Source organism: Balaenoptera physalus (genome assembly GCF_965194825.1).
Source record: "Balaenoptera physalus genome assembly, chromosome: 14".
NCBI classification, from domain to species: Eukaryota; Metazoa; Chordata; class Mammalia; order Artiodactyla; family Balaenopteridae; genus Balaenoptera; species Balaenoptera physalus.
This window is the reverse complement of record NC_138893.1, coordinates 16,139,931-16,151,548: the sequence shown is the minus strand read 5'-3', so window position 1 is coordinate 16,151,548 and position 11,618 is coordinate 16,139,931. Positions and strand designations below refer to the sequence as shown.

At 48.3% G+C, this 11,618-nt stretch overlaps 1 long non-coding RNA gene across 3 annotated transcripts; it reads right to left on the bottom strand.

Moving 5' to 3' along the window:
- Positions 1-249: 249 nt before the first annotated feature.
- Positions 250-9,765, bottom strand: LOC309642934. 3 transcript variants are annotated; one of them, XR_014253448.1, is made up of 4 exons: positions 8,408-9,765; positions 3,570-4,614; positions 2,951-3,171; positions 250-1,931 (listed from the first exon to the last, which is right to left on the bottom strand). It is a non-coding gene; the product is annotated as an uncharacterized lncRNA (long non-coding RNA). The 3 variants fall into 3 exon arrangements; XR_014253449.1 differs by having other exon boundaries at positions 250-3,171; positions 3,570-3,642; positions 4,509-4,614; XR_014253447.1 differs by having other exon boundaries at positions 250-3,171.
- Between the last annotated feature and the right edge of the window lie 1,853 nt (positions 9,766-11,618).

Sequence of the window (11,618 nt, the reverse complement as noted above, 5' to 3'; positions counted from 1 at the left end):
TCTGGAGCCTGTGCTCCGCAACAAGAGAGGCCGCGATAGTGAGAGGCCCGCGCACCGCGATGAAGAGTGGCCCCCGCTTGCCGCAACTGGAGAAAGCCCTCGCACAGAAACGAAGACCCAACACAGCCATAAATAAACAAAAAAAATAAATAAATTTAAAAAAAAAAAAAAAGTGGTTTGCAAAGTGTCGTGCTGGAGATTTCTTGCTAGACGATGCTCCACAGTTGAAGTTGATAGCGATCAAATCGAAACATTAATTGAAAACAATCAACGTTATACCACTCAGGAGATAGCCGACATACTCAAAATATCCAAATCAAGCACTGAAAATCATTTGCACCAGCTTGATTATGTTAATCACTTTGATGTTTGGGTTCCACATAAGTTAAGCGAAAAAAAACTTCTTGACCGTATTTCCGCATGAAATTCTCTACTTAAACATAATGAAAATGTTCCATTTTTAAAACAAATTGTGACGGGCAATGAAAAGTGGATGCTGTACAACAATGTGGAATGGAAGAGATCGTGGGGCAAGCGAAATGAACCACCACCAACCACACCAAAGGCCGGTCTTCATCCAAAGAAGGTGATATTGTATATATGGTGGGATTGGAAGGGAGTCCTCTATTATGAGCTCCTTCCGGAAAACCAAACAATTAATTCCAACAAGTACTGCTCCCAATTAGACCAACTGAAAGCAGCACTCGACGAAAAGCGTCCAGAATTAGTCAACAGAAAACACATAATCTTCCATCATGATAATGCAAGACCACATGTGTTTCTTTGATAACCAGGCAAAAACTGTTACAGCTTGGCTGGGAAGTTCTCATTCATCCACTGTATTCACCAGACACTGCACCTTCAGATTTCCATATATTTTGGTCTTTACAAAATTCTGTTAATGGAAAAAGTTTCAGTTCCCTGGAAGACTATAAAAGGCACCTGGAACAGTTCCTTGCTCAAAAAGATAAAAAGTTTTGGGAAGATGAAATTATGAAGTTGCCTGAAAAATGGCAGAAGGTAGTGGAACAAAAGGGTGAATATGTTGTTCAATAAAGTTCTTGGTGAAAATGAAAACTGTGTCTTTTACTTTTACTTAAAAACTGAAGGCACTTTTTGGCCAACCCAATACGTATGTGTTTGTGTGTGTGTATACGTGTGTGTGTGTGTATATATATATATATATATATATATTATTTTTCATATTCTTTTCACATATAGGTTATTACAAAATGCTGAGTATAGTTCCCTGTGCTATACAGTAGGTCCTTGTTGTTTGTCTATTTTATATATAGTAGTGTGACTCTGTTAATCCCATACTCCTTTTGATAACCATAAGTTTGTTTTCTATGGGATTTCACGATTTCTGAAATGGAATCATTTTACCACTGAAAGTACTTCATTTTGTCTCTAAAAGGCTATTAATTGGTCAAGAGTGTGTCTTAGAAATGACGGTATCTCAGAATCAAGAAAACCCATATGAACACACATATTTGGAAGAACACACGCCAAAAAGATACCTGTAGTTAAGGTTACAGATGATTTCTTTTCCTTGTTTTTATTAATCTTTATTTTCTAATTTCTCTACAATAAGCATATATTGTCGTCGCATCTAGAAAATGACAGTTTGTTAATGTATGTCTTAAAAAAAAAAGACCTTTGTCTTTCTCTTTTTGTTGAAAAGGTTGAAGAAACGTGACAGCAGAGCAGTTTTCCCTCTCAGTCCATAAAGTGCCATTTTAAGGTGATGTGGGGTTCAGAGCCTTGCTGTGTCCCCAGGTGGTCGTCACAAGGCCTGGAAACGATGCTCCCGTATCTCCATCAGGATCCGTCAGGCCCCTGTCAGGAGGGCCTGGGGATGCTGCGCCTGCATCCCCATTGCTTCAGCACTCGTCCCTGAGTACCTCTGATCCAAAAGCCTTTGGTAGGGCCTGCAGGGAAACAGGCCCTAAACCAGGGCTCCAGCCCACCAGGAGCTGCTCTTTTTCAGTGAGCAACAAAACATAAGCACACGAAAAGTAAAATTAAAACATATGACAGGAAAAATCTTTGGGCGATGCATGGGTAATTGTAGAAGGGATGGCACAAACAGGAAACAGTAAGAATCAAGGTGGGGTCATAGAGGGAGCGAGAGGCTTTCAAAGACTTCACCAATCACATGGGGACAGATGTGACAAATGCACCAAGCACATGGGGACAGATGCGAAGCCAGCCTGTAGGCCTGCTGTCCACCCAGCCTTGTCAGGAGCAAAGGGTCTGGGTGAGAGCACCCTGGGGGGATAGGTGGGGGGGAAGGTAGGTAAGGCACCGCCGGGGAAACTCTCCATGCTAGAAGGAGGGGTTTGGGCCTTACCTGGGAAGGAGTAAAGAATTTTGAATAGAGTTGCAACAAAATGAACAAAATGCGGTGTCATTTTAGGATGGAACAGGAGAACTCAGAGAAGCTGGTTTCCTGGTAGCTGTGCTGGGACACACACACACACACACACACACACACACACACACACACACACACACACACACACCAGCCCCGTGATGCTGGGTCTGGACGTGAGACTTGCCCACGGAGTGTGAACATGCATGAGCCATGCCAAGTCCAGGCAAAGCTTCGAATGTACCCAAGGGTTTGCACAGACCCCAGGCAGCTGGGCTCCTTCCCCTGGGAGGCCCCAGACCTGACCCAACCAGGAGCAAAACTAGGCAGCTGCCCCGCCAACCCCAAGACGACAAGGAATCACGGCAAGATGTGGGTTGTCTGTTGTCCCAGCCAAAAGCTGGCTGATATCTTCCCCTGAAAGTCAAGTGTAGGGCAGGACGCATCATTCACCTCAAGGGTCTAGTCAGGTAAGTTCTGGTTGCGCAAGAATTTGCAATGTGCTGCATTAGTGTTAAAGTGGATCGGTAGCAGACTTCCCTGGACTGCCCCGCCTACTGCCCCGTCCCCGCTCACCCATCACTCCAGGCGATGGACCGTTTTCACAGGGCTGGTACCTCACTGTAGCTTGTTCAATGTCCCCTCTGCGGTCTCTGTTCCCTTGGACTGCAGGCAACGCTTTGTGTCACCGCGGCCTCACGGGGTAGACATGGAGAGGACATGCCCATCAGGACAGCCTGAGGCCCCAGCACTCAGCACACTCGCTCCTGTGGGTCTGTTAGGCACTGTGGTCACCACTGGGAACACAAACGTGGGAATGACAATCCCGCTCTAAAGGGGCTGATGGCCAGCTGGTCTATATACACCGTTCTGTTGGGTTATAAAGGGGGAGGGGGACCCACTGTTATCTCCAAGGTGTTTCTCCAACAGTGAAATGAACAGGAATAATAAATCCCATGCTCCAATCTGCGGTTTGATCCAAGGAGCCTCCACATTTCAAGGCCACTTTGGGGAGGGCTAGAACATCAGATGAAACACGGAAAGGTCCCCAGAGAAAGGTGACTGTGAGTGCGGACATGTGGGTGAGGTGGGGAGAGAGGGCGCGTTCAATCCTCCAATACCAACCGTGGGACAAAGCGAGTGCCACCCCACCTCACACTGCCAGCTCAGGGCCCCTCGCTCTGGGCAAGCTGACCTGGAACCAGTAGAAAGAGCCGAGCCACCAAGCTCTCACTCTTGGGCCAGCCTCCGACCCTCAACCGAGGTTCCTGCCGCCAAAGAGAGAATTAGAGAGCATTTACGGAAATGTGTGGGGACATCTTTGACACCATGAATGGGGAGGGGGCTGCAGCCTTTAGGGCTGAGGGTCCTAGGATGCTGAGTGAGGACCCTGCGATACAGGTGTCAGTCCCACGCACAAGGGGCTGTGCAGATCAGCCGGCCCCGTGGTGAGACACTTGGATGGATGGCACCTTGTCTGGCATTTGATGGTTCTAGGATCATTTTAAATGAAGCATCTTAATAAAATTACCAGAAGACACCCTTACTGGCCCACCGCATTTTTACCATCTATGCCTCTGGACATACAGATTAGTCTTTCCAGAGAGTGTCAGCACCACGTACTTATTAACTGCTGTCTATAAAAGCAGTTCTTCCCTCTGCCCTGAACTGGGTCCTTCATGCTTCTAGGGTGGCCACTGGCCCCCCGTGGAGACCTCACCCACAGGGCACACTGGCTGGCACCAGCCTCAGCCAGGGCCTGATGTCATGGGGCCAAGACAGCCACGGAACATGAAGGGGCTTTGTGTCCACAGATGGTTGAAACGGGCCTTTTGTCACAGACTCAGCCTTGATACGCCTGCCCAGAGGAAGAACAGAACACTTAAGGGCCATTTTCAACAAAGATCCAAGGACGTGCCCCGTGGATGAAATGAGAGCTCATTTACTGATTGAGGAAGAAGCGAGCAAATCCAATCAGGAAGTAATTAGATTTGAAGGCTTAAACCCTTGTGTTGGATGTGGGTGGAGGAAATCCTTTAAACATCAAGAAAAATACAGCCTGCAGCAGCAAGAAAGAAAGCTACCTTAAAACAATGTCATCACAAACAAGCAGAAAAATCAAAGACCATTTTACCTTTGCTTTGCACTTTGGGGGCTTTTGACTAGCCGGCTGTATTTAACTCACTAGTGGGCTCTGAGCAAAGTCAGTGATCGAAACATCCGTTCACATGTGAATCCGCCTGGTAAACCAAGAAATTAAGTAATGGGGGGTGAAGAGAGATGGGAGGGAGGGAGTGGGAGGGGGAGAAGGGAGAGAGTTGGGGGGAGAGAAGTAAGAGAGAGAAGGACGGAGAGAGACAGAGAGAGGGAGAGGGAGGGAGGGAGGATAGAGGGGAGGAGAAAAGGAGAGGAGAGGGGGAAACGAGGGGGGTGACGGTGATGGGGAGGGGGGTCAGTGGGGAACGGAGCGTTGGGGGGCAGGAGTGAGATCAGAGCTCAAATCCACAGGTGCAGGGTTCTCCTACATCATCAGGCTCCCACTTTGATGGAGAATCAAAAAAGAGCATCAGCTTTATTGGGGGTAAAGACATAGGACCACCAGCGACCCCAGCAACCTTTCCTCCTCGGAAGACAAGTGCCTTCCGAGGAGGAAAGTACCTCCCTCCCCCCATGTGCTCAGCCCACTGCAATATGCGTCCCGGACTTGACCCTGGCCTGGCTGGTCCTCATCCCTTCCACTTGCCAGGACACCATGATGCACCCGGGGACGGGCATGTGACCTGGTATTCTTACCGTGCACAATATAAAGTCTTTCTCTTGTTCTGGGGCTGTTAACACTGCCGTGGTCTATACATCTTTCTGACCTACAAGGAAGAGGCCTGTCTTCACCAGTCCACGCACTGGCACCCCTGGGCTGGGAGGGCAAGAGGGAAGAGGACGGCCCTGACCTTGAGGCCCCAGACCCAGTCGTGCCCAAGGCCGCTCCACTACTGTTCCTCCCCAGCAAGTGAGGCAAACAAGTCCTCCTTTCCTTAAGCTAGTTTGAAGGGGTAGGTCTGTCCTGACTAACAGGGGAGGGGCTGTCACGGCGCCCCCCTTAGACCCACGCCACCCCGGCCCCTGCATCCCCCACTTGGGAGGGTCCTGCTCCCGAGCTCCTGTCTGGCCACTCCCCTCCCCCTGGGTGAGGAGTCTGCAGGTCGGGGACCTGGTACGCCTCCCTCCTGGCCAGACCCCAGAAGCTCCTGCCACCAAGCTTGGGGTGGCTCCAAAGGCCCCATAGACCTTGTCCCCGGCTCCATCTTCTCCAGGACAGAGGATGCTGCAGGTGTCAGAACTCCTGGGCTTGGATGGCCGTGTGCAGGGACACGAAACTGGGGGGTCTGCCCCACACACGTAAGGCCCTGGATTCAGAAAGGAGTGGGGCTGGGTGAGAAGGGGGAAGGGCCTTCCACCTGCACCCTTTCCTAGGGGTACAAATACAGAGGGGGTGCATCAGATGCATTTAAACTTCTCAACAACCCGTGGGCCTGTTAGGTAGATCGGCCATTGGAGAAGTCAAGTACAGCGGAGAGGAGGTAGTGCGGCCAGAGGTGGGGCTCTCAGGAACTGGTGACACTCTCTAAACTGCATAGAAAATGCCCCTCTGCCAGCAGGAATGTCACAGCCACGCTGGGCAGCAGCCGCACGCACAGCCCATGAGGGCCAATGGGGCTCTGGATCTCAGTCACCCTCGGCCGCCTGTCCTGACTCTCCCCACACCCTCCCTGCGTCTGCCAGACCCCCAGGACTTTCGTGCTTCCTCGTTCCTCTGCAACAGGCGAGATGAGCAATGAACCACCTCCCATGCAGGTTCGGTGCCAAGTCCCCTCTGTGTGTGACAGAGCTCGGCCGCACAGCACGGCAGCGACAGCAGCGAGCCAGGCAGCGGGGTTTCTCAGCGCAGTAAATGGTTTGCAGCTGAACTAACAGACGCTAGGCTGGGTTTCGAAGAATGACAAGGAGCTGCCCCTGCAATGGTCCCCCTGCTCCAGGGCTCCTGCCTGAGCCGCACTGGCCAACGGGGCACAAACTGCGCCTCCGTCCCCGACGGACTCGGCTCAGAATGTGGGTCCCTCCCAAGCCACCTGATCAGGGTCCTACACGACCTCTGGTTTGTCAGCTGCGAGGAGTCTGGGAGGTGCCGGCCCGCATTCCCTAAGGGGTCAGAAGGGCTGCAGAGTGACACCCCCTCCCGCCACCGCAGCGCCAGCCCCTCCTGGCAGCTCCTCTGCAGATGCCTCCTCGGGACACTGGGCGTAAAGTGTCACCACAAGAGAACGCACCCTCGGCACAGGCGTCCAGCCTTCGTCAGGACACAGCAGGCATCCGAGGGCTCTTGCACCAGGTGAGGGCTCTTGCACCAGGCAAGGGCTCACAGGCTGCCGCCCGAGGTGCAGAGGCACGTGGGGGCACATAGATGGAGGAGAGGGTGCCTGGAAGGTGCAGGCCCATCCGGAGGCGCCCTGTGCTCTGGAGGAGCTTGAAGAAGCCGAGCAAAATGGAGCTGGTGGAGGACAGGGTGAGGTCTGCTGTCCGCCTAGCCCGCCCTGGTCTCCTGCTGCCTGAGACGCACACAGGCCATGTGCCGCCCCCTCTGAGGGTCTTGGGGACGCTGGCCCTGCAGCCCTCCTCTCAGGGCATTCCATGACCCCAGACCCTCCCTCCTCCTCACGAAATCTGGACAGCATGAGCTCTTCCTCCCCTGTCACTTAGGGTCACTGTCACTGAAGCTTCGGCTTCAATAAGCAGCTCCGGGAGGTGTGGGACTGTCCACTCTCCAGGGACAAAAGGACACCAGATGCTATTAGTTGATTTGCTTCAAGGACTTCAGTCTTGGGAGGTCCAGATAACCAGCTGAGCACACGACCCCCGGGACCCCAAGAGAGCAGAGCCCCGTGCTGCAGTCAGCCCCACAGTGGGCTCTCAGATCAAACCCCAGGAACAAAAGACCAATTAACCAGCCTTTCCAGAGAGAGTCCAAGCGCTTGTGTCAGCCAGTCTTGGATGCCAGCACAGCCTAAGCGGGTACAGGCAATGGCAGGGGTCCCCAACCCCCGGGCCGCGGACTGGTACGGGTCCGTGGCCTGTTAGGAACCGGGCCGCACAGCAGGAGGTGAGCGGCAGGCGAGCAAAGCTTCATCTGTATTCACAGCCGCTCCCCATTGCTCACATTACCACCTGAACCATCCCCACCCCCGGCCCTCCATCTGCCATGGAGAGATTGTCTTCTATGAAACTGGTCCCTGGGGCCGAAAAGGTTGGGGATCGCTGGGTTATGGGACGCAAAGAAGAACTCAAGAGATGAAACAAATTCCAGGAACCACTAAGAAACCATGCTCTTCTCTAGGTGATTAATATGAATAAAGTACCTAGAACTCCATTGGGACCTGTCTTCAGAATCTCAAAGCACCCACTTCCCTGTATTAGTCACGTGCTGGTGTGGAGACGCCCACGCTTTCACCTGTGCGAGGCTCACGCTCCAGAACCTTCTGCTCAGAGCGCAGGTGGCATCTCTCCAAGGCTGCCCTGCACATCCCACCCTCACGAGGCCTTGCCTCAGCCCCTGCCTCAGAAAATACTTCAGGAAATGGTCAGAAGAGCTCCAACAGACCTTGTATGTCAAATCAAACTCATGAGAGATTCTCTGAGGGCAAATTGGTAGAAAAAGAAGGAGCAGAACACACAAAGCACGTTGTGCGTGATTTAGAATAAAACCAGAATCACTGGTTTGGGACAAAAGGATTTTTAATAAATTGGTTCAAATCAGAGTCAATAGGAAGGGTAGAGATCAAGGCTGATTTTTCGCTTCTTAAACATAGGGAAAAAAATCAAAGATTCAGAAGCTAAACATTCACCCCAGGTGACACCAGGGCGGGTGAAAGCCTGGGCGAGTCCCAAGCTTTGAGGTGCAGATGGTTTAAATTTAAGTCCCTGCCAGGTGGGGCATGTTCCCATAGCGATAGTGCAGCGAACATAGAAAAGTCAGGTTGCCTGAGCATGGGGTGTGTGTGTACTGGCTTCTCCAGGTCGTTTGCTTGGGGGTCTTGACTGTAAAAATCCCTGGGACCTCAAACTCTGCTCGGAAATCCAATGATCAGTCACTGAGAGGAAATCGTGTTCTGAAGGTGGGTGGGAAGACAGTGTGAGGGGTGAGGGACGATTCGTGAAGAGCAGAGCAGGGAGGGATGGAAAGGACCTGGGGGAGGGGCAGGATCCCGAGGAAAAGGGCAACACCCCCCCCCCCGCCAGATCCCTCTGACCCAAATTATAAGACTTCAGAACATCAAGAACAGAAGACGAAGATGTCTTTAAAATGAGCAAGACTTGCCTGTGACCACAGAGCCAGATTTAACTCTGTTGCACATTTAGGGTTGCACAAAATAGGTCAGTAACCATTTAGATCATTCCCTTCAAGGCCACCTCTTCCTAGGTCTGTGTCAGTTCTGCAGGAGATAGGAAGCTGTGTCCAAAGGCACGTGTGCTGGGAGCGGGGTCATACAACAGTTTCCATCAGTGTTCCCAGGGCAGACTCCCTAGGCTTACAGATGACAAAGTACTAGGAGGAGAGTGAGAGATGAGATCGAAGTTCATCTTCAATACATTGGAGAAGCAGGAAGCATCAAAAGCAATTTGGTAGAGACAAAGGCAGGACATCATGCTTGAAGAAAGAAAACCAGCTGCAAGAAGGAAATGTCTGCTGCGCTCTCCGATACCGCAGGGAGCTGTCCGGGTCCAGCCGGTACCACAGCTCTTATCAGTGTAAGGCAGATAAAATCCCCACATTTCAGGGCAGGTTCACCTGGCACATTTCCCACATCTGACTTCCTGCAGGCGGCCCAGTGCAGAGAACAAGGGGTCAGAGTTATACATGGCCAGCGTGAGCCACGTGGCTGCCCGTACCTCGTGGAACTGGCAAGGGGGTGACAGCATGGTGGGGGTGGACCACATCCAGGCAGCTGACATTTGCATACGCCCAGAGTTTAAATGAAAAGAAAGCCTAAGTGACCTTGAAGTGAACTCCACCCTAAAGTCCAAACAATATAACCTCGAAATATATGAAGCACCAACTAACAAACCGGTGAAGAAAAATCAGTAAGTCAGCAATGGGGGGTGGAGATTGAGTGCACATTTCCCAAACTCTAGAGGCTCAGTAGACAAAAATCATGAGCAAAGATGCACCGTACGCTTCAACCATCAGCTCTAAAAAGGATTCAACACCTGACAAACAGAAGACACACTCTTTCAAGTAGACATGGAATATCTATAAAAATCGACCGTGTACCTCAATGGGTTCTAAGGAATCAATACTATATATATATATATATATATATATATATATATATATATATATATATATATATATATATATATATATATATAATTTTATGTATGATATGTTATCTCATCATATAACAAAATTAGAAATCAGTATCAAATGAGTATCTTTTAAAAATCCCATATATCTGGAAACCAATTAACATACTAATAAATAATGTTTTGATTAAAAATAAAATCAAAAGAGAAATTACAAAATACTTAGCAACGAACTAACAATCACAATACTGCATATCAAATCCTGGAGGCTTTGGGCCCAGACTGTTTCATATGTCAGTTCTACCAAATTTTCTTTTTTTTTCAGTGTTTTTAAATTTCTAAAAATATATGCATCACTCACAAGATTAGGTTTTTAGTAGCTATTCAAATAGATATTCAGGTTATTTCATCATATACATGTATCACATTTTATTTAGTTAAGAATATTTATATTGTTTAAAATTTTTTTTTATTTCAAATAATGCTGTAATAAACCACCTTTTATATATATCCTAGTATTTATGTGAGGGCGGTTCTATGTGGTAGATAACTACCAGTGTAATCCCTCAGTTAAAGGTTGTGCCCATTCCATATTAATTACAAAAAATAATTACATACAATTAATTACAAAAATTAATTGATGCAGCAAAAATTTTCTACAGTATAGTTACTGATTTACACTCCCACCAAGATAGTATGCGAAAACTCATTGCCCATTCCCCATTCAACAAGTGATGTAGTTGGAATTTAACATTTAGAAATTTTGCCAATCTAAGATGCTGAAAATACTCACTGTCTCCTCTTGCCACACTGAGATGATTACATTGTTTTCCTCCTATAACCTATTATGTAGTTACTGTGTGAAAAGATTTTCTAACTTGAAATAATGTCTGTGTTCCTGAAAGGTTCTGCCAGATTTTCAAGGAATAGATAATATATTTCATAATCTGACCCTAAGAAGGTATTAAGAATAATTATAACTAACTAGGATTCATCTCAGAAAAGGTCTAGGTTTAACATTACTAGAATGAAGTAGAATAGTTCTATCATCTCGATTTTCCCAGAAAACACACTCAATAATACTCAATACCTATTTTTAACTGGAAAAAAAAAACTCTTAACTAACAGAAAAAAATTGCAAATGGAAAGGAAATGCCTTTACTTAGAAAAAGTGATACACAGAACACACACAGCGAGTGTTACAGGGAATGGTTGCCTATGAAGGGAGAAAAATGGGAGTGGGAAATGCCTATAAAAGGATGAATAATGGAAATTAGAAACTAGAGTGGGATCTTCCACATGGTGATATTGTGGCCTGAGTCAAGAAGTGTGATTAGCCCAGCCCTCTGTATCTTTGGTTAAAAAAAAGTCCAGAACTATGAAACACAATTAGGGACTGATAATTTGTTTTACACAATGGAATCATCTACCATAAGGTCCCAAGCTTCTCTTATCTATTTAGACCATTTTGCCTAAAAAATTAGGTTCCAATAAAACAATTAAATAATGCATCTGTCGAATAGTGCTATGCCCACAGGCCTTTGGGGAGGTTTGGGTTTTTCTTTTTGAAAAACAAGTATATATCAGACGTGTTTGCTAGCTTTGTCTTGAAAAGGTACTTTAATCTAATGTTTAGAGCAGATGGTCTCCAAAGTAGGTACACATACCTTAGAACTAGTCACAGCCATCTGCTGGGGGATGGAAAGAAATCTTAGAAATTTAATTAATATTTATCTTACAAAATGAGGAGATTAAGCTTTATGCTATTTACTCTATGGTGGAAGCAGCTGCGTTTCCTTTTTCTACACTTCAGATCATCCCGGGGTGGAGGCAACATGCGGGTCTCCTGAAGGACCCTGGGGGTCGGGCTTGGGGCTCCCATCCATGC